The following is a 23,104-nucleotide window of genomic DNA, read 5'->3' as shown; positions in this document are numbered from 1 at the left end:
GTTCACTGACCACTCTTCAAACAACCACTCCTCAGAGGTAGCAGAACAAACCAACAGAAGAAGAGGGTGAAGCTATACTCCAGCCAAATGATATGGAGGAGCAATAAGGAGGACATATCTCATTGAGGTATGAAGAGAGAGTGCTAAATACTCCCTCTATCTGAGGAACAGAGCAAGTTTTAGCATACAGACAAAATCAAGGAGGAAAAATAACCTACAAATGGCCAAAAGACAGAGAGAGAGAAAACCTGAAGCCAGAAAAAATATTTCAACAAGAAGATCAAAATATAATCTCAGAAGAGGATAGCAATATGAAAATGAACATGTGTGAAACCCCAAAGAAAATTTTAAAAGGATGTCACACCCAAAATTAACCCCAGAAGAGCTCCAAAAAAGGATAGAAAAATAATAAGAAACTTAGAAGAAAAATTATCCAGAAAATTATAGAAAAAAAACTTACTGAAGAAAATAATTTTCCTAAAAAAAACAAGGAAATACTTCAGATAGAAATATAACTCCCTAAGAAAGGAGGTAAAAAGCCTCTAAGGAAAAAATGGCTTCCTAAATATTAGAATTGGACAAATGGAAGCTAACAACTTCTTGAGAAAACAAAAAAAAATTTATTAAAGAAATTCAAAAGAAAAAAAAAGAAAATTTGAAATCTATCATAAGAAAAACAATTGGCCTGGAAAAAAAGATCCAGAAGAAATAATCTAGGAATTATTGGACTATCTGAAAGCAATTATCAAAATAAGAATGTGGATACCATATTTAAAGAAATTATCAGTGAAACTGCCCTGATGTTTTTTAACAAGAAGAGAAAATAGAAATGGAAAAAATCTACTAATGACCTCCTGAAAAAAGTCCCAAATTTAAAAATCTCAAGTCTATTATAACCAAATTCCAGAACTCCCAAGACTAAGGAAAAAATACTACAAGTAGACAGAAAAATATCAAATATTATGGAACCACAATTGGGATTTCATAGGACATAGCAGCTTCTACACTAAAGGATCAAAAGGCATGGAATATGATATTCCAGAAAGCAAAGGATCTAGACCTACATATAGAAATTACCTACCGAGCAAAACTCAGCACAATATTTCAGGGGAAGAAATTGTATTAATGAAATAGATGAATTTCAACCATTCATCCAATCCTGATGAAATGAAAAGAGCTAAGAAGAAAATTGAAAGGTAAAAATCTCAAAAGAATCATTGAAGCTAAAAAATCACATCCCTACAAGGGAAAGTGGTAACTGGGATACTTAAGATTTACAAGAGATAACCAAAGTATTTAATATACTTAATAAAAGGAAACAATGGAGTTAAATTAATTACATTTCTTGCTCAAGAAAGTGGCAATAAGAATACTTAAAATATGTATGCTACAAGAGATATGTAAGATATTTTAAGGTAATCCAAGAAAATAATGACATTAAACTGATTCCATTACGAATAAGGTAATGAATGAGATGCTTAAGCTATCTTAAGAAACTTGAAGTACTGAAGATATCTAAAGTATGCAGATGCTTAAGTGATTCAAATACTTAAGAACTTTATCACTAGTGGGGCAATGAATAAGAGTATATATAAACAGAGATCAGGGAATACATTAAATATGATGGGATAGTATCAAAAAATTCAAAAGATAATAACATAGAATACACTGACAAAAGAGGAAAGGAATGTTGGGTTAAATTATCACATATCAGAACACATGTAAGAATCAATGTAGTTGAAGGGAACATGGGGGGATGGCAGGCAATGCTTGAATTTTACTCTTATCAGAATTGACACAAAGTGGGAATAATATCCACACACAGAGAAATTATCTTACCTAAAAGGAAATTAAGGGGATAGGGAACAAATAAAGAGGAGACAGACAAAGGGGAGAGAAAATTGGGGTGGGGGGATAAACAGAAGCAAAAACATTTGTCAACAGGTAAAGGCTGAGAGAAAGAGATGAATAAACAGGAAAAATAAGGAGGGAAGCACACAGTTAATAATCAGAACTCTGAATGTGAATCGAACACTCATAAAATGGAAGATTAAAAGCCAGAATTAAAAGGCTGCCTAAAAGAAACTGATTTAAAGCAATGGAGAGTAAAGGTAAAGGGCTAGGGCAACATCTAATATGCTTCAGCTAAAGTTAAAAAAAACAAGTAGCAATTATAATCTCAGACAAAGCAAAAGTGAGAGTGAACCTAATTAAAAGAGATAAGGAAAGAAATTTCATAATAATAAAAGGAATTATGTAGATGATGAAGTAACATCTATATTAAACATATATGGCATAGCATCCAAATTCCTAAAGGAGAAACTACATGAGTTACAAGAGAAAATAGATAATAAAACCATATTAGGGGACAGTTAAGTGGCTTAGTATATTGAGAGTCAGGTCTAGAGATAAGAGATCCTGGGTTCATATCTGACCTCAGATACACCTGAGCAATGTGACCCTAAGTAAATCACATACCCCTGTAAGAGTTAAATTAATGTCAAATACTTCAAGTATTATTTTTTATTTTTATAAAGTTTATTATCTAACAAAATAGAACCATGTGACTAAGTTTTTCTACCTGATCAAAAAGCCCGCTCCACCACAGCTGAGACAGGAAGACAAGATGGAGAGAGGGATATAGGGACAGACTGAGAGAGAGAGAGAGAGAGAAAGAGACCTTGACCCAATTTATGTCCTGGCTACATCAGCACATAATGACAAGAAGTGAGTGGGGTTCTGGGAATCATAGTTTTGGGGGAAATGTAGTTTTTAGGGTATGTAGAGGATAATTTTAGCATTGTGACCTAAACTATCTTAATTATTAGTAGCTATGGGATATCTCAAATAAAAAAAATATGCAAGTCAGCTTGAAATTTATGATGGTTTAATTAATATAGTGGAAAGAAATTAAGAAGAAGGGAGAAGGAAAGGGTGTAGGATTTCTTCCGCCTGGCTTGTGCCAGGGGGGAAGATTAGAAGTTCTAGGAAGATAAAGTTTTGGAGAGTAAAGGAGGAAGGAATCAGCCTGAACTCCAAGAGGGCTCAGCCAAGATGCCTGAACCTGAATTAGCTCAAGGGCAAACTCCCTGCCAAAACCCAGACAAATAGCTGCCACCATGGCAAGATGTCAGAACACTTAGCACACTGCCAGCCAGAGCCACTTCTCCAGGAAAAGAGACCAACAAGAGGAAGCTCCGCGAAAAAACCTAGATGATTCTACCTCACTTTCCTGCATCTCCTCTGCACCAATGGTAGCCTAAGCTTGATTTAGGACAGCCCAGAGGCCTGTCAGCTATTTCTGATTTGTCAGTTTCTCTATCAAAGGCCACCCTTTTAAAACTCAATCCTCAAGCAGGTTACGGACCTTCCCGATTTTATTAGACAAAGTAGGGTGGAGTAATTCAAAGTTCCCAAGATATCCCTGATTTTGTTAGAATAAGCATCTTCATTGTTACAAATCAGGAGATAGCTAAATCCAATCTTCACAGAAACAGATTCTAATTACACAATCCCCCTGAGATTCTTTGGAAAACTAATCTCCCCAATGGATCTTGTAAATATAACCAACTTATAAATTACAGTAATTTGGGAATAAAAGGGAAAAAGAACAAGACCAATGATTGCTAGGAGCATTAACAAAAAGCCAATTAGAGGGCAATCCCCTTCAGCATAACAGTATACATACAAAATAAATGTTACAACCCCCCATAATTCAATTTCATTACAACCTGAAGTTCATTCTGGATCTTTTGGTGCAGTGTGAGGTTTCTGCAGGCATCTCCATGACACCTTCTCCAAACAGTTCATTTCCTGGTTTCTGAGAGGTAGCAAGTTTCTTGACTTTTATAAAACTAGATTTTTATGACAATTATACAATGCCTCCTGAGGAGCCCATAGACAAATACTCAGATTAACTCATGTTATGGGTAGAAATGGGGGTGGGGGGGGAGGTTATAACAGGTTGGACTGGATTATTTAAGAATTGGGTTGCCAGGAATTTAATTCCAAAGAGATTTATTTTAATAATTTATTTTTAAAATATAGGAAGAGTGAAAGTAAGAAAATCAGAAAGAGAATTGGGTAAGATATCTAGCCTAAGCACAAAGTATTTTGCTCCAGTCCTGGCTCAACCCAGGCAGGGCTAGTTAGTCCTTAGCCAGAGGGGCCTTGACCTTGAGTTGGAGGACCTGGAGATGCATGGAGCCTCTCTCAAAAGGGTAGGTCTCTCCTGAGACTAGTCTCTTCAGAAAATCCAGGAAAGGAAGCAGACTTTTTTCACTCACCATGTGTCAGTCCAAAGGGAAGCAGTCTGATCTCAAGTCCAAGCTCATCCAAAGTCAAGTCAAAGACCTGAGAGAAAAGAGAGAGATCACAGGAAAAATCTTGGCATTTTTAAAGACCATTTCTTTTCATCACTTCCTGTGACTTCCTCCACTTTGACATGTACCAATTAAAGCTAAAGCTTTGCTTAGAACTGCTCAAGGGGCAGTCAGTTGATTCTGATTCCTCACTCACTGTCACTCATGTGGGTAAAAGACCTCCCCCACTCAATTATGAGTGGGGTGTATATGCTTTTGGTGATTAAATCTAAAAATGGACAGGGGAGAGGTAATTTAATATTCACAATCAGGAGAGAGTTAATTTAATATTTAAACTCAGGATACATTAATTTTCACTAAGAAAATAGTTTTATAAAAACAGTAATATAGCGGCTAATTCAAGAAAACCTTTTAGGTCTAAATTACATCACCAAGAATCTAAATCATTCTGGTGGAGGTAGATTAAGCTGAAGAGTTAAAAATCATCCAGAAGCTACTTGGGTTTCATGGAAAATGCTCTCTCTTGGGAGCCATCCAGTAGTACCATACTCCCTAGGAAAATCTTCCCAGCTCCTCTGGTATGAGACTCTCTAACAGCCATTAAAGGCATGTTTTATATGTCTCATCCATTACATTTGTATAAATATTGGGGTGGAGAATAGTGCTATAGCACTCCACTTCAGCTATTAAATCAACTCTTACCTCTTGTTACAAACAATTCAAAGGTACTTTTATAAAGGTATCTTCTCTTTTCCAGTCATATGGGGAGGTCAAATAAAGACAATGTATATAGCTATATATAATTGTCAAAATACAGTAACTTAAAGTGACATAGTGTAACAGAACTATACAAACAAAATAAAATCTTAAAATACACAATCAGCATATATAATATATGCGACAGGACACAGGCACTGAATTCAAAAGTCCTTTTTTTCCAATTCCAATACAGAGACTTCCATAAAACAGTGGAGTTCGAAAAGGTTTAAAAATCCACCTGAAGACTCTTTAAGGTTCCTTCCCAGGATCATTATCCATTTAGGTTCTTTTTGTCACAACTCTGGGTTCTTCCATTGTGAGAGAGAATTCTGTGTTGAACATAGTATAGAGGAATAACATAGAGGATGTATTGTAGAGACTGAGCAGGCCAGAATGGCAAGGGTGTTTAGGGAGATTAATCTCTCTTCATGATCTCAAGGACCAGTGCATTCAGGAACAGTAGGAAGAAAAGATATCCTAAAACTGGGAGCTGTTTGAGATAAGTAATATATTGCTCTTTCATAGAGTGAGCCATGCTTGCAATTCTACTTCCTGTTTTGAAGAGTATCCTTCCCTCCCTGCCCCCCCCTTGGGGTAAAGCACCAAGGAGCAACTTGCTTCCCCTGTCACATGGACAGGGAGAGTTAAGAGAGTAGAAATATCCTCGGGTAAAAGTCTTTTAGGAGGCTAATTATTGCCTAAGGGAAACACATTGGGGCTTCCAAGGCAAGCATCAAGCACTCAGCTATTGACAATGTATGCAAAAGAGGGATTTATACTTTCCAAGCCTCCAGAGAGCAGCTGCAATCAGCAGCAGGAGCAATGGCTCCACAAGGACCACCCAACCAGGGAGGAAGAATAGGCAACAACAGGTAGCAGCTCCAAAGGGGTGGGGGGGGTTGGAGGGGGAAGGGAGTGGGGTTTGAAAAGCCATGGCAGGAGAAATGTGGTTTCTTTTCAAACTAATATACTCAGAGAGAATTAAGGGTTCTGAACCCCATTTCTGGTCACCATAAATGTAGGATTTAAATTAATGTCCAATACTTCAAGTATTATTTTTATAAAGTTTATTATCTAACAAAATAGAACCATGTGTCTAAGTTTATTTACCTGCTCAAAAAGCCCCCTCTACCACAGCTGAGACAAGATGACAAGACAAGAGAGAGAAGAACCTCCATTCAATTTATATCCTATGTACATCAGCAAATAGCAATGGGAAGTGAATGGGGTTCTGGGAATCATAGTTTTTTCTGGGGGTTGTAGTTTTAGGGTAACAGATTCTAATTACAAAGCCCTCTTCCCCCATTTCCTAACCTTTACCTTGCAACTGATACAAAGTATTGATTCTAACACGGAATGTAGGAGATTTTTTAAAAAAATATAAATTAGTAGGCTTCTTTAACCTTTCCATCTCAGAAAAAAAAAAACTAAACTAAAAAGAAACAAAGGAGGAATAAAATAAATAAATAGAATTTTAGAAAAGTTAGACTTGATAGACTGATGGAGAAAATTTAATGAGAATACAAAGGAATACACATTTTTCTCAGCAATATGTAACTTTCGCAAAAATTGATAATATAATAGGACATGAAAGCCTCACACCTAAATGCAGAAAAGCAGAAACATTAAAAGTCTCCTTTTCAGACCATAATGCTATAAAAATTATACTGAACAAAAGGGTGGAGAAAAAGACTAAAAATGTATTAGAAACCAAATAACCTTATATTAAAGATTGAGTGGGTCAAAGAACAAATCATAGAAATAATTAAGAATTTCATAAAAGAGAATAAAAAGGAGATAACATACAAATTTTAGGGCTATAATGTCAGAGTAATACTTAAAAGGACAATTTATAGCTTTGAATATTTACATTAATAAAACAGATAAAGAGTAGATAAAGGTCTCTGACTGAAAAAAATGATAAATTTTAAATTTCCAATTAAATACCAAATCAGAAATCATGAAAATCAAAGGAAACAATGATAAAAATGAAAGTTAGAAAACCATTGAACTAATAAATAAGACAAGGAATTTGTTTTGTGGAGGAAGACAGTAAATAATTAAAGCATTGATTAAAAAAACAAAACAAGAAATAAAAAAACAAATTACTATTATTAAAAACAAAGAGTGAGATTATAACCAATAAATAGAAAATTAAAGCAATTATCATTGTCACTTTGCCAAATTATATGCCAATAAATTTGATAATCTGTCAGTGATGGCAAACATAGGGCACATGCAAGAAATACTAGCAATAGCAATAAAAGAAGAAATTGAAGGAATTAACCTGGGCAATGAGGAAATAAAGCTATCATTCTTTATAGATAGTAAGATGGTATACCTAGAGAAGCCTAGTGAATCAACCAAAAAACTAATTGAAACAACTAACTTTAGCAGGGATAGGATATAAAATAAACCCACATAAATCATCAGCATTTTTCTATACTATCATAAAGTCCAACATGTAGAAAAAGAAACTTCATTTAAAATAACTGTCAATGATAGAAAATACCTGGGAATCTGCCTGCCAGGAACTATATGATCACAACTACAAAACACTTTTTACCCAAAATAAAGTCCAATTAAACAAATGGAAAAATATTCATTTTTATGCATAGGCTGAGCCAATATAATAAGAATGGCAATTCTTCTTAAATTAATTTACTTGTTCAGTGCCATACTGCCAAACTACCCAAAGGTTATCTCATAGAGCTAGAAAAATAATAACAAAATTTATCTGTAAGAAAAAAAGAGCCATAATAGTAAGGGAATTAAAGGGGAAAAATGGAAAAGAAGGTATCTTAGTTGTATAGGATCTCAAATAATATTATAAAACAGTCATCATCAAAATAATCTGACACTGGCTAAGATATAGAGTGGAGGACCAATTGAATAGATTAGTAATTCAACAGGCAATGGTAAATGACCATAGTAAACGAGTGTTTGACCATCCCAAAGATCAAAGCTTTTAGAAGAACTCATTATCAAACAAAAACTTCAGGAAAAATTGGAAACCAGTATGACAGAAATTAGGCATAGACCAACACCTCATCTCATATGCCAAAGTAAAGTTAAAATGGATACGTGACTTAGAAATAAAGATATGAAACCATAAACAAATTAGGGAAGTACAAAATAGTTTACCTTTCAGACCTAAGGATAAGGGAAGAATTTAGGTAATAAGAAGATATAGAGAACATTATAAGACATAAAATAGATAACTTTGATTACATTAAGTTAAAAAGTTTTTGCACAAACAAAAGCAATACAACCAAAATTAAAAAGCAAACAAAAACTGGGAAAATGCTAATAGTCAGACTCACTGACAAAAGCTTTATTTCTCAAATATTTAGATAATTGAGCAAGATATTTCAGAATACAAAACATTCCCCAAATATAAAACATTTCCCAAATGACAAATGGTCAAAGGATATGAACAGGTGAAGAAATTAAAACTATTTTTAGTAATATGGATTTTAATAATCTTTAGTAATATAAAAAATGATCCAAATCACTATTGATTTGAGAAATGTAAATTAAAAAAACTCTAATGTCTAATCTCATACCTATCAGACTGGCTAAAATGATTTAAAAAAAGGAAAATGATCAATGCTGGAGGGGACATGAAAAATTTGGACCCTAATTCACCGCTGGTAAAGCTGGGAACTGATACAACCATTTTGGAGAGCAATCTGGAATCATACCCAAAGGGCCACAAAACCGTGCATATCCTTTAACCCAAAAATTACAGCCACTACAACTATGAGGTTTGTATTGTAAGAGTAATTAGGGTTGTGACTTAATCTAAATTAATTTTGTTGCCAGGGAATATCCCAAATAAAATACCCAAGTCAGCTTGAAAATTTTATGGTGGTTTAATTAATATATAGGGAAAGAATTAAGGAGAAGAGAGAGGGAAAGGGTATAGGATTTCTCCTGCCTGGCCTGTGCCAGGGTAAGTTCAAAGACCTCTGCCACAAGGTATTTTCAGAAGATTAGAGACTTTCCTAAGAGGAGAGTGTTTGGAAGGTAAAGGAGAAAGGAATCAGCCTATGAGAGAGCTCAGTGAAGATGCTTCACCTGAACTAGGCTACTAAGCTTCTCTCAGTATTGTATCAAGGAAACTCACTGCCAAACCCAGACAATAGCTGCCACCATGCCAAGATGCTAAGACGCTCAGCACGCTGCCACCAGAGCCACCTCTCCACAAAAAGAGACTAGAGAGAGGAAGTGACGTGAAATATATAGACTGTTTTTACATCACTTTCCTGTGTCTCACGTGTACCAATGGTAGCTTAAGCTTGGCTTAGGAGAGCCCAGGGGTCTGTTGGTTGTTTCTGATTTGTCATTTGCTAGCACATGTCTGTCATAGGCCATCCTCCTCAATATTTAATCCTTAAGTAGGGGTGTAGACATTCCTGTTTGTTAGAGTAAGCGGGGTGGAATAAATCTAAAGTTCACAGTATCCTAAAGAGAGTAAAAATAAGGGAAAAGAGGTTCCAGCAATTTTTGTGTTGGCAAAGAGCTAGAAATTTAAAGAATATCCATCAGTTGGAGAATGGCTAAAAAGGTTGTGGTATATGCTTATAATGTAATACTATTATGCCATAAGAAAAGATGAACAAGATGAGCACAAAAACATCTGGATAGACTTATATGAAATGATGCAAAATGAAGTGAGCAGAACAAGGAGAATGTTGTACATGATAACAACAACAATGTATAATGATCAAATGTGAATGACAACTATTATCAACAAGGCAAGGATCCAAGACAACTCCAAGAGACTCATGACCAAAAAAATAAAAAAATATATCTACTACCATAGAAGGAAAAGACATTAATGTGAATGAAAATTGAAACATACCATTCTTTATCTCTTCCAGAAATGTTTTCTATACCATAAGCAATGTGTTCTGTTTCATATGACAAATATGGAAATATGTATTATGTGATAATATATGTATAATCTATGTCATATTACCTGCCTTCTTGGTGAGGGGAGAAGGGTGGAATGGAGAGAAAGAACATGGATTGTAAAATATCAGAAAACAAATGTTTTTAAATTATATTGACATATAATCTGGAAAAAATAAAAATTTATTACTAAAAATCTATAAACCCCTTCTAGCTCAAATATTCTCTCTCATTGCATTGAGTCTATATTGAAGGCAAAGTATGCAGTCATTATATGGTGTGATATGATGTATGAAAAAATATCCCTTATACAAAATGTCTTTTCCACTAGCCTGTCACAAAAGCAACAATTAGTGATTTATCTCAGTGCCCTTCCTTGATTTCTCTAAAAATGCAAATCTTCCAAGAAACTAACACAATATTCCCAAATAAAATAAATAAGAAAGAATTGATTAGCTCTCTTTTTTATTTCTCTGACAGGAAGGACTTGAATGGCATGAGCTCTTACAAAACCAGGGACCACAAAGATTGTTGTACTGAAAGTAGAGCACGGGGAGGTAAGAGATGGACAAAACTTCACCAACCTGACATTTTTCTTTAAGGCCAACCCTGATGTCAAGAATTCAAAAGCAGTCTGTAGAAAATATACCCTGATGGAGCTCTTTTCCTGGAAAATGTACAAATGTCAAGTTTGCACAGGGTTGGAGAATCACTATGGAAACCTGTGGCTGGCCTTGTTTGCCTTTTCAAAAAGCCAGTGTTTCTCGTCTTTAGTGAGACATCCTCCTGACCTCCTAGCTGTGAAGCCTGCCCTCTCTGTCACTAAGAGGCTGTGATTTATCAGCTGAATCAATACTTTTGTATATAAAAGAATAATGCGGGTCATTGAAGAAGCCGGTTGACACAGCAAGCAATGACCATGAACCAAGATGTTTTCTGTAGACACCATTCCCTGAGCTGTGATTGCTGAAAGACCCAGGGGGAGGAAGGGTTGGAGAGAATTTAAGGGCAGTGTTACTCTGAGAAAAGAGGTGAGCATCTTCTTAGTATGATTTCAGAAAATTTCCTTAGTCAAGAAATATGTCTACCTCAGGCTCTTGGCTACGATTAAGAATCAGGATATGGCAATTTCTTTGGACTTAGTTTTCCCCTCAGAAGGGAAACACATTAAGCAATCTCCTCCTATATATGAAGAAACTGAGGCCTAAATAGCTTAAATGAATGTACAAAAGTTATTTATAGATACAAGGGTATGCAAATTACTTGAGACAAAGTAAAATAATTTATTGACATACAATGAAATTTACAACTTGGTACATTGTTTGAAATTTTTAATATACAACACATTCTCTTTTTGCTATAATAACTTCTTTTATGTAATTTGGTATTGAGTTCACAAGATCTTGACACATTTTAAAATTCTTCATCAGTAAATCACACTTTTATCACATTGGGTATGAGGTGATCTTTGATGAAGAATATGTTTCCAAGGTTAGCTTATTATAACCCACAGATTTCCAAAGGAAGGAAAGGAGGAAGGAAAGAAGGAATGAAGGAAGGGAGGGAGGGTGTATAGTTATAATAACCAAACTTGACCCTGAAAAATAAATGGGAAAATATAGAAATTGGGGATTATTGATATGGAGCATTGAATACATGGTCATGCTTGAGTGATACATTAATTAATTTTGCTGAACTGCCTTTTTTCTTTTTTTCTTTTGTATTTTAATGAACAGGATGAATGTCCATGTAGAGAAAAGGGAGAAATGTATTAAAAATGATGTATAAAAAAACCAAAATACATATATCGATATTTTTAAAAGACCAAATATGTTGCATTACACTTCTATCCATCTTGGTAACTCATAGTTAAATATATTTACCATTTTAGTACTTATTATTTATTCTCAACTAAGAATTAAGGTTGCTGAAAGGTTAACCTGGGTTTCTGGAGGGGAAGAGGGGAATGTCTTGCTGCTCTTCTATTCAAGTGCAGAACTCAGGGCCATGCTTCACTTATAACTGAAAAAACTCTAAAGGAAATGCGTCTTCTTAGCCTTCCTAGTTTCTGCTTTGACCCAGATCCTTTTAAAGGCAGAGTTTTCTATTAAACCAGATCCCTAAAGAATTATCTCAGAGAAGGAAGCAGAGTGGTTCTAGCAAGAGCACTGAACCATAGTTTAGGGAACCTGACTTTTTATCCCAACTCTCCACTACAATTGTATCTATTTTAGTAAGAAGCTTAATCTTAGTTCTGATCTCTGTGCCTTTGTCTCTGTTTTCTTTCAGGTCAGAAATACATTTTCCAATTCATGTGCCATTTAGAACCTCTAGCATCTTTTTAAAACCCACCTTCACGTCACACCTTTACAATGAAACTTTTCCTTTACCTCCCATTAATTTTAATGATGTTTCTCTTACTTTGTATATACTTCAGAATTTCTACAACTTTGTACATTCTTCTCACCCCATCCCCAGTAGACTATAATTTCTTTGAAGGCAGGGGCTGCATTGATTTTTGTCCCTGAATCATCAACACCTGTGTAGGTTCCTCCACGGTTTGGGGTAGGGGGAGGTAATTTCATTCATATGGTGGGCTCCCAATACAGAAATTCCATTTGCCAAAACAAATTGGAAACTAACAATTTCTATTCTTAGAGAGTTGACTAGGAGAACTGAGAATCTAATTAACTTGCCCAGAGTCATATTGCTAGTATTTGTTGGAGGCAAGGCTTGATCCCAGATATTCCTCACTCTCACATTGATACTGTTGTTACATAAAGGATGTGCTTAGTGTTTGCTGAATTGGATTTTATAAATTTTCTTATCAGAAAAAAAATACTCAAAGCTGATAAGGATCAAATGAGATCATAGATGTGAAGATGTCTCGAAAAATAGAGCGTTTTACCTATTCTTTCCCTTGGCCAAAATTCTTTCTAGGTTCCATCAGTTTTAGAGTTGTGATCACACAGTCAGTCTGAAGGACAAGCAATACTTCAGCTCGGTTAGCGGCATTTTTCTTAATTCAACAATCTTTCAAGAGGACCTACAGTGAGCCTATTCTTGTTATGTGTTTACATAGGGAGTAAGGGGTGAGCAAAGAAAGGACTAAGAATGCGTGGTTTGAGTCTTGCTCTCAAAACGTTCACAGTCTTTCTTGGCGAGGGAGAAGAAGAACAAAATGAATGTGCATGAAACATTTTGAATAATATAGAACAATAACTACAATCATTCGGTCATTTTTCAGTGATGTCCAATTCCTCATGGTAATTGAATTTGGGGTTTTCTTGGCAGATAGTGGTGTGGTTAGCTCTTTCCTTCTTTAGTTCATTTTAGAGATGAGAAAACTGAGACAAATAGGGTATAGTGACTTGTGCAGGGTCACACAATAAGTGAGGTCTGGAAATTAGGAAGATGATTCTTCCTGAATCCAGCATCTGCCCTTTATCCACTGTACCAACCAGCAGCCCTTCACTACCATACACATGCCATAGCAAATCAGACCAATTCTATTGAAAGCTACAATGTTTTCTCCTCTGTGATCCCTTCACAATCGTTCCTGGAATAAGGTCTGTCAATCACTCTCCTTGGGAACTAGTACATTCTAAGTTCATTTTTATACTTTTCATGGAATGGGGGAGAATTGATGCAGATTAAAGTCATGGAAACAATTCCTAGAAGAAGTAGGGTTTTAGTGATAAACTCCTGTGGTTCCTCTTGCCTCTAGGGTCTTCTGTGTGACTTTTAAAGATTTTCACAACCTACCTCTAACCTATCTCGCTAGCCTTATTATGCATTTCTGCCCTTCACGTACTCTTTGGTCCAAACAAATTGACCTTCATATTATATCTCCTCTATTACATTCTGTGTTGCATTTCTGACCTTTTGTAATGACTGTCCCCTTCTCTCCCATACCTGGAATGAACTCTTTCTTCACCTCTGCCTTTTAGAATCCCTACCTCCTCTCAAAGTGCAGCTCAATTGCCACCTTCTCCATAAGGTTTTTTCCTCACTCTCTTAGGTGCTGGTGCCTGCCTCACTAACATGACTTTGTTAATTTTCTGTATTTTCTATACTTTTCTGTATTTTATATATACTTACATATATACAGATTGCTTCCCTCCACAGAATGTCAGTTCCTTAATGCCAATTATGTCTTCATTTTTATCTTTGTGTTCCTAGGACTTAACATAGTGCCAGTCACACAGTACTCACTTGGGAAATACTTGCTCATTGATTGCTGATTAATTGATTGATACGGTCCTCCTTGCTTGGAATTCAGTACTCTGGAGTTGTGGAAGATGCCATCATGTTGGTGGGATAAGAGGACCAGAGTCTGGGAAACTAGGCAGAAGAGTTTATACAGCATGCAGCTAAGCAACAAGATATCATTGAAGGGAGCTGAGAATAGCTTATTTATTATTTAATAAAGCTTTAGGCTTTATTAAACAGTTGTCGAATTGCATGCTGAAAATAGCAAGCAGGTACAAATTAAGGGAAAAGGAATAAAAAAAACCAGAATATTATTACATTTCTCCAAGGACCAGGCTAGTTCAATTCAGAGGAGCATCTATTCTGAAGGGTGGCTAGCAGGTGAGGTATTTCTTTTTGTCTGCAGCAATTCATTATAATATATACTAAGGCACAAAAGGATTGTAATCTGCATTAGCAGAGGGAGCAGGCACATTGATGAAGTCATAGATTTTTTTGAAGTATGAAGTAAGAGATATGTATACTTGTCTAATGTCAGCAATAATTATATAGTCAGGTATTAACAATGAATGAAATAATTATTAGGGGCTTTTCATATATAGAACAGTTCTTTAAAAGGTTAATTTAATGTTTAAAATAAAAACGTGAGTAAAAGAGGGGTTTTATGATCTGGGTAAAAGCCTCTGAGGCCTACATGACCTTTGAGGTCCTTTTCTATTCCAAGATTTCTAGATTTGCTCACTGAATTTGACTGTGTTTGTTGCATGCACAAGGATTATTTCCTGCTATTCTTCTTTCTCAGGGTTAGTTGCATAGCCTGGGATATTGCCAATACAAAAAGTGATTTCAAGAACAGGTTTCTGGGACTAATGCATCAAGAGTGAGTGAGCCAGCATGACACAGTAGAAAGAATATTATACTTGATTTGTCTGACCAAAGAGAGCATGAAAGGTAGTAATGCCCACCATTGAGTTTGTACCCCAAAGAGATAAGGGAAAAGACTTGTAGAAAAATATGTATAGTCACACTCTTTGTGCTGGCAAAAAATTGGAAAATTAGGTGGTATCCATCAGTTGGGGAATGGCTGAACAAATTGTGGTATAGTTTGGTGATGATGGAATACTGTTTTGCTGTAAGGAATGATGATCTGGAGGAATTTCATGTGAACTGGAAAGACCTCCAGGAATTGATGCAGAGCAAAATGAGCAGAACCAGGAGAACATTGTACACAGAGACTGATTCATTGTGGCACAATCGAATGTAAGACTTTTCTACTAGCAACAATGCAATGACATAGCACAATCCAAAGGAACTTGTGAGAAAGAACTGTGGGAGCAGAAATGCAGAAGAAAAATATATGATCAATCAAGTGGTTCAATGGATATATGATTGCGGATGTTGACTTTAAATGATCACTCTATTACAAATATTAATAATATAGAAATAAGTTTTGAACAATGACACATGTATAATCCAGTGGAATTGCTTGTTGGCTTCAGGAGGGGGGAAGGAAGGTGGGGAGGGGATGGAAATAATGAGTTATGTAACCATGGGAAAATATTCTGAATAAAAAAAAATTTTTTTAAAGGTAGTAATGCATTTAAACCCAGGAAGGCCTGGGTTTAAAACCAACTGAAACACCAGTTTTGTATCTCTGGTTAACCCTTAATAAAGATTTGCTAATTGATTTTCTCTGAGCCTCAGTTTCCTCAACTGTAAAATGAGGATAATATTGACACCTAAAGATACAGCGTTGCAAGAATCAAATGAGGTAAAAGGCTTTGAAAACCTTAAAGAATTATTTTGATGTGAGCTAATTAAGTCACACTGAGCTAGGAGCCATGTCCTATATTCCTGCTAAATAGACAAGGCATGCTTGGGCAAGTCATGTGATTTCTCTGTGTCTCATTTCTCAAGTATAAAATAAAGAGCCTGGACTAACCCTGAGGTCCTTATCCTGGAATCCATAAATTCTAAAGGGGTTCATAGATAGATTTTAGAGGGTGTGAACTTGGGTGGGGGAAAATTTACATCTTTATTTTCACTAATCTTTGGTTTCCTTTGTAATTCTATGTATTTTATCTTCTGCACTTAAAAACATGGTTCTGAGGAGTCCAGAGGCTTCATCAGACTGCCAAGAGGCATATGACCCAAAACAGATTAAGAAATTCTGGATACTTCCAGGCTAAGATGGCCACAGAGTAGTAGCAAGGGGCTTTTCCTTCTCACCATCTAAAAATGTGAAAAACCTCAAAAGGACAAAGAACAGAATCAGATGAGCGAAGGGGCTCTATTGTAGGGAACAGATTTGGAGGTAGATAGGGTTTGGACATTTTCATGCTATACAATCTGATTTTTTTCACTTTTTGCTTATTCTATTGGCAATATCCTATGCTCATACCAAGAAGCAAACTCTCAGTGAAACCAATTCTGAGAGGGAAGACCACCTAGATCCACTGGGCTATCAAATTCTACCTTACCCTTCAGGGAAGTTGAGAGGGAAAAACCAAGGTGGTGGAGTAGGATGGTGAGTGTCAAAAGGGAGGTAAAAGAGGGGGAGGGAATTTTAAAATACCCTAAAGGAAAATAAGAGTGCAATAAGATGGGTGGGGCTGGGAAGGGAAGTAAAAAAAAGTAGGGATTAGGTGGACTGTTTAAAAGCAAAACACTGGTGTAGAAGAAAATAGTGAAAGAAGAAAAGCCAGGACTGGGAGATGAAATCAAAATGATGGGGAATATACAGGTGGTAATCATAACTATATGTAAGTGGGATGAACTCAACCATAAAATGGAAGCAAATAAGCAGAATGTATTAGAAACCAAAGTCCTACCATATGTTGTCTACAAGAAACACACATGGGGCAGGGAGACACACACAAAGTAAAGGTAAGAGACAGGGGCAAAATTTATTGGACATCAACTGAGAAAAAGACAACAGGAGTTGCAGTCATGATATCTGACAAAACCAAAGTGAAAATAGATCTGATTAAAAGAGATAGGGAAGGTAATTATATCCTGATAAAAGGCAGTATAGACAATGTGGAAATATCAGTATTCAACATGGATGAACCAAATGATATAGCATCCAGATTTTTAAAGGAGAAACCATTGGAGCTTAAGGAGGAAATAGAAAGTAAAACTATACTAGTGGGAGATCTGAACCTTTAGATCTAGGTAAATCAACGTCCCCCCCCCCAAAAAAAAAAACAAGAGAGAGGTAAGAGATGTGAATGAAATCTTAGAAAAATTGGAGTTAATAGATATATGGAGAAAAACAAATAGGGACAAAAATGAATACACCTTCTTTTCAGCAGCACATGGTACAACATTACAAAGACTGACCATGTACTGAGGCATAAAAGCATGGCAAACAAATGCAAAAAAGGCAGAAATAATAAATACAGACTTTTCAGATCATAATGCAATAAAAATAATAATTAGCAAGGGTACATAGAGAGGCAAACCAAAAATTAATTGGAAATCATAAGGTAGGAGGAGAGACAGTCCAATTTAAGTACAGAGCAGACTCTGGCAGAGACCAGCTGCAGAGAGAATGGGGGAGGATTGAGAAAAAAAAAACTGAAAATTCCAAAAGAGAACGCGAAGCTAAGAAATCCAACTGGACACTCACTCACTTCAAGTTGGGAGCCTGAGGGAAGAGGTAGATCTCCTAGGCTAGGAAGAAGCCTGTCTCTCTGGAGATCAACTGTCTCTTTCTGAACCTTTGGATACCTCTCACTCAAATTTAAATAACTACAATCAAAAGCCATCAATGGATTTTGTGGACTGGGACTTTGAAAAAAGCCATCCACAGAGATCCCTTTCAAAGATCTCACACTCTCTCCCTTACTAGTCTCTAGACTCACATATTCAAGTAGTTAGCTTAGGAGTAGGGACCATCCAGCAGCTGGCAAGAAGAGTGATCAAGACTGAGAAGCCTTGAACCCCTAGACTTTGGAGGGCCAATTTGCCAGAGGGGACAAGTTGTAGGGCTTCCTGTACACCCATTTCCCTGCTTGATACCCTTACCACTCCTTCCTTGTTTAAACCCAAAAAAATCATCTGTTATTCTAGATTTAGGTCTGGGTCAGTTGCTAACAATAGTAAAGGGGACTAAGGATTTGGGGAGGGTCATACCTCTCCCCAAAAAGGGGCATTAACCTCTGGATCCCAGTGATCCAAAACTGCCAGACCCAAGGAATAAACATCTCTCCTTGGCCATGGAGTAGTCCCAGGGCACTGGCAATTGGTGTCCCTGAGGAAACCAGAAGCAGAAGAATTCATCTTGCCTCTCAAGAATAGATTGGACCACAAGGGGGGGGGGCATTGTATCATCTTACTAAGGCTTCCCCCACTAGACTCTTATCCCCCATCTCACAGAAGACATTCTATTAGGAGACATACTCCCTCTCTCAAGGGGATAGGACTTGGCTATCTCCCCACAAAAGGAAGAGAGGGGAAGAACAATCTCTTCACCCTCTCAACCTTCTCTCAATCCATTCCCTCTTTCCCTACATCTTTCTTGATCCCCTTTAATTATCCCTATATTACAAAATTAAATAATATGATTCTCCAAAATAGATTAAAGAATAAATCATAGAAACAATTAATAATTTCATTAAAGAAAATGACAATGATGAGCCATCATATCAAAATCTATGAGATGCAGTCAAAGCAGTACTTGGGGGAATTTATATCCTTGAGTGTATATATTAACAAATTAGGGAGCACAGAGGTCAATGACTTGGGAATGTAAATTTAAAAAAAATTGAAAGAGAACAAATTAAAAATCCTCAAATAAAAATTAAATTAGAAATTCTAAAAATTAAAGGAGAAATTAATAAAATTGAAAGTGGAAGAACTATTGCATTAATAAATAAGACTAGAAGCTGGTACTCTGAAAAAAATAAAATAATGTACCTGTTAAATCTAATTTAAAAAAGGAAAGAAGAAAAACAAATTAACACTATCAAAGATGAAAAGGGAGGTCTTACCTTTAATGAAGAGGGAATAAAGGCAATCATTAAAAACTATTTTGCCCAATTGTATGACAATAAATACAACAATCTAGGTAATATGGATGAATATTTACAAAAATATAAATTGCATCAATTAACAGAAGAAATATAATAGTTCAATAATCCCATATCAGAAAAAGAAATTGAACAAGCCATCAAAAAACTCCCTAAGAAAAAATCTCCAGGACTTGATGGATTCACAAGTGAATTCTATCAAACATTCAAAGAACAACTAATCCCAATATTATACAAAATATTTTACATATATAAGCAAAGAAGGAGTTCTACCAAATTCCTTTTATGACACAAATATAGTACTGATTCCAAAGTCAAGCAGGTCAAAAGAGAAGGGGAAAAAAAATGAAGACCAATCTCTTTAATGAACATAGATGTAAAAATCTTGAATAGAATGCTAGCAAAAAGACTCCAACAAGTGCTCACAAGGTTTATTGACTATGATCAAGTGCAATTTATACCAGGAAAGCAAGGATAGTTCAATATTAGGAAAATCATCCACATAATTGACTATATTAACAAGCAAACCAACAAAAATCATGGATTATCTCAATAGATGCAGAAAAAGCCTTTAACACAATATGACACTCATTCCTATTGAAAGCACTAGAAAGTAGAGGAATAGAAGGGCCTTTCCTAAAAATAATAAATAGTATAGATTTAAAACCATCAGCAAGTATCATCTGCAATAAGGATAAACTAGAAGCTTTCCCAATAAGATGAAGAGTGAAACAAGAATGCCCATTATCACCTCTATTATTTAACATGGTACTAGAAACACTAGCAGTAGCAATTAGAGAAGAAAAAGAAATTGAAGTTATTAAAATGGGCAATGAGTAGACCAAGCTATTACTCTTTGCAGATGATATGATGGTCTACTTAAAGAATCCTACAGAATAAACCAAAAAGCTAGTCAAAATAATCAAGAACTTTAGCAAAGTTGCAGAATATAAAATAAACCTACAAAAATCATCGGCATTTCTATATATTTCCAATACATGCCAGAAGCAAGAGTTAGAAAGAGAAATTCCATTTAAAATCACCCTAGACAATATAAAATACTTAGGAATTTATCTGCTGAGACAAACAGGAATTATATGAACACAACTGCAAAACCTTCTACACACAATTAAAACTAGATCTAAGGAATTAGAAAAGCATCTATTGCTCATGGGTAGGATGAGCTAACATAATAAAAATGACAATCCTTCCCAAATTAATTTACTTATTTAGTGCCATATGCATTGAACTACCAAGAAACCTTTTTACTGAATTAGAAAAATACTATAACAAAGTTCATTTAGAAAAACAAAATATCAAGACTATAAAGGGAAATCATAAAAAAATAATGTAAAGGATGGGGGCCTAGTAGTACCAGATCTTAAAACTGTACTATAAAGCAGTGATCATCAAAACAATATGGTACTGGTTAAGAAAGAGAAGGGAGGATCAGTGAAATAGATGTGGGGTAAATGACTTCAGTAAGACAGTGTATGATAAACCCAAAGATACCAGCTTTTGGGACAAAAAATCTACTATTTAACAAAAACTGCTGAGGAAATTGGAAAACAGTATGGGAGAGATTAGGTTTAGATCAACATCTCTCACCCTCCACCAAGATAAATTCAGAATGGCTGAAGGACTTGCATATAAAGGAAACAATAAGTAAATTAGGTAAACATAGAATAGTATACCTGTCAGATCTATGGGAAATGAAAGATTTTTAAGACAAAGCAAGAGATAGAAAAAATTACAAAATGTTAAATAAATAATTTTGATTACATTAAATTAAAAAGGTTTTGTACAAATAAAATCAATGCAAGCAAAAATTAGAAGTGAAGCAACAAATTGGGAAAAATCTTTATAACAAAAACCTCTGACAAAGGTCTAATTACTCAAATTTATAAAGAGCTAAATCAATTGTACAAAAAAATCAAGCCATTCTCCAATAGATAAATGGACAAGGAGCATGAATAGGCAATTTTCAGATAAAGAAATCAAAACTATCAATAAGCACATTAAAAAGTGTTCTAAATCTCTTATAGAGAAATGCAAATCAAAGCAATTCTGTGGCATGACCTCACACCTAGCATATTGGCTAACATGATAGTAAAGGAAAGTAATAAATGTAGAGGATGGGGCAAAATTGAGACATTAATGCATTGCTGGTGGAGTTGTGAATTGACCCAACCATTCTGGATAGCAATTTGGAACTGTGCCCAAAGGGCTTTAAAAGACTGTCTGTCCTTTGATCCAGCCATACCACTACTGGGTGTTTACCCCAAAGAGATAAGGAAAAAAAACATATACAAAAATATTCATATATGTGCTCTTTGTGGTGGCAGAAAATTGGAAAATGAGGGGATGCCCTTTGATTTGGGAATGGCCGAACAAATTGTGGTATCTATTAGTGATAGAATACTATTGTGCTAAAAGAAATAGTGAACTGAAGGGATTCCATGAGTGAGAATAAAAATGAATTAATACTCCAAGTATTTAAATTTATATCAAAGTGAGAGAGAAAGGGGTTCTTTCTGCTGAGTAGAGCACAGAATCAAAGACCCACACCTACAGTGCTTTTCCAAAGCCAAAGCCCCAAAAAGCCCCACAGCGTATTTTTCAGCAAAATTTATCTCCCAAACATCCCAAAGTTAAGTGAGCATGTAGCTTAAAAGGATGCTGGGTAAATGTAGCTCAGCTGTGTTAAATTTCTATTTGCACAGTCTCCCCAATGAATCATTTTAAACATAACTTAAAATTTTAAAGATTTTAAACTAAAGGTATATACAATATTGCATTTTCTAAAGGGAAATTACAATAATTTGTGGATAAAGGAAAATAAAAGAGAGAAAGAACAAAATCAATGTTAAGTGCACTGACAAAAAAAACCAATTAGGGGACAGTCCCCTTTGGCATTAGAAGATACAGTCAAAATAAATACAATTAACCCTCCCCCCCATTGTTCAAATTCACCATATCTCAAAGTTCACAGTGCAGTGTATGATCTCTGCAGGCATCTTTGTGGCACCTTCTCCAAAAAGTTCACTTTCTGGATTTTGGGAGGTAGTGTCTTGTTCCAAGTTAGATTCAAATTCAAATCAAAGTTCACAACAATAAAACATGTGAACTGGAATGACTTCCAGGAATTGATTCAGAGTGAAAGGAAAAGAAACAGGAGAGCATTATACACAGAGATGGATACACCATGGCACAATAAAATGTAATGGACTTCTCTATTAGCAGCAATACAATGATCCAGGACCATTCTGAGGGACTTATGAGAAAGAATGCTATTCACATCCAGAGAAAGAACTGTGGGAGTAGAAACACAGAAGAAAAACAACTGCTTGGACACATGGGTCGGGGATATGTTTGGGGATGTAAACTCTAAATGATCACTTTAGTGCAAATATTTAATAATATTGAAATAGGTCTTGATCAATGACACATGTAAAATCCAGTGGAACTGCTCATTAGCTATGGTAGGGGGTGGGAGAAGGGGATGGAAAGAACTTGAATCATGTAACCATGGGAAAATATTCTAAATCAATTAAGTAAATAAAATTTTTCAAATTAAAAAAAAAAAAGAAATTCTGCTTTATATGGTCTATAAATTCCCTTCCCTGTCTAATTACCTATGAATCTCCAAGGTCCTTTTCATTTCTAACATTCAATGATTTTATAACTGAAGACTGAGAGAATATTCCTGGGCTCTTATACAAAGAGAATACTCATTTGTATGTTGTCTCAAGGTGGTGACCCCCTCCCTCCACATTAAGTTTGGGAGGAGGTAACTATAAAATAAACAAATTTTATTTTCAGCATTCCCCATATTCCCTTTCATGACCCCTTCCTTCCTTT

The sequence above is a fragment of the Monodelphis domestica genome, chromosome 4 (assembly GCF_027887165.1).
Source record: "Monodelphis domestica isolate mMonDom1 chromosome 4, mMonDom1.pri, whole genome shotgun sequence".
NCBI classification, from domain to species: Eukaryota; Metazoa; Chordata; class Mammalia; order Didelphimorphia; family Didelphidae; genus Monodelphis; species Monodelphis domestica.
The sequence above is the reverse complement of the archived record's forward strand: the minus strand, read 5'-3'. Positions refer to the sequence as shown.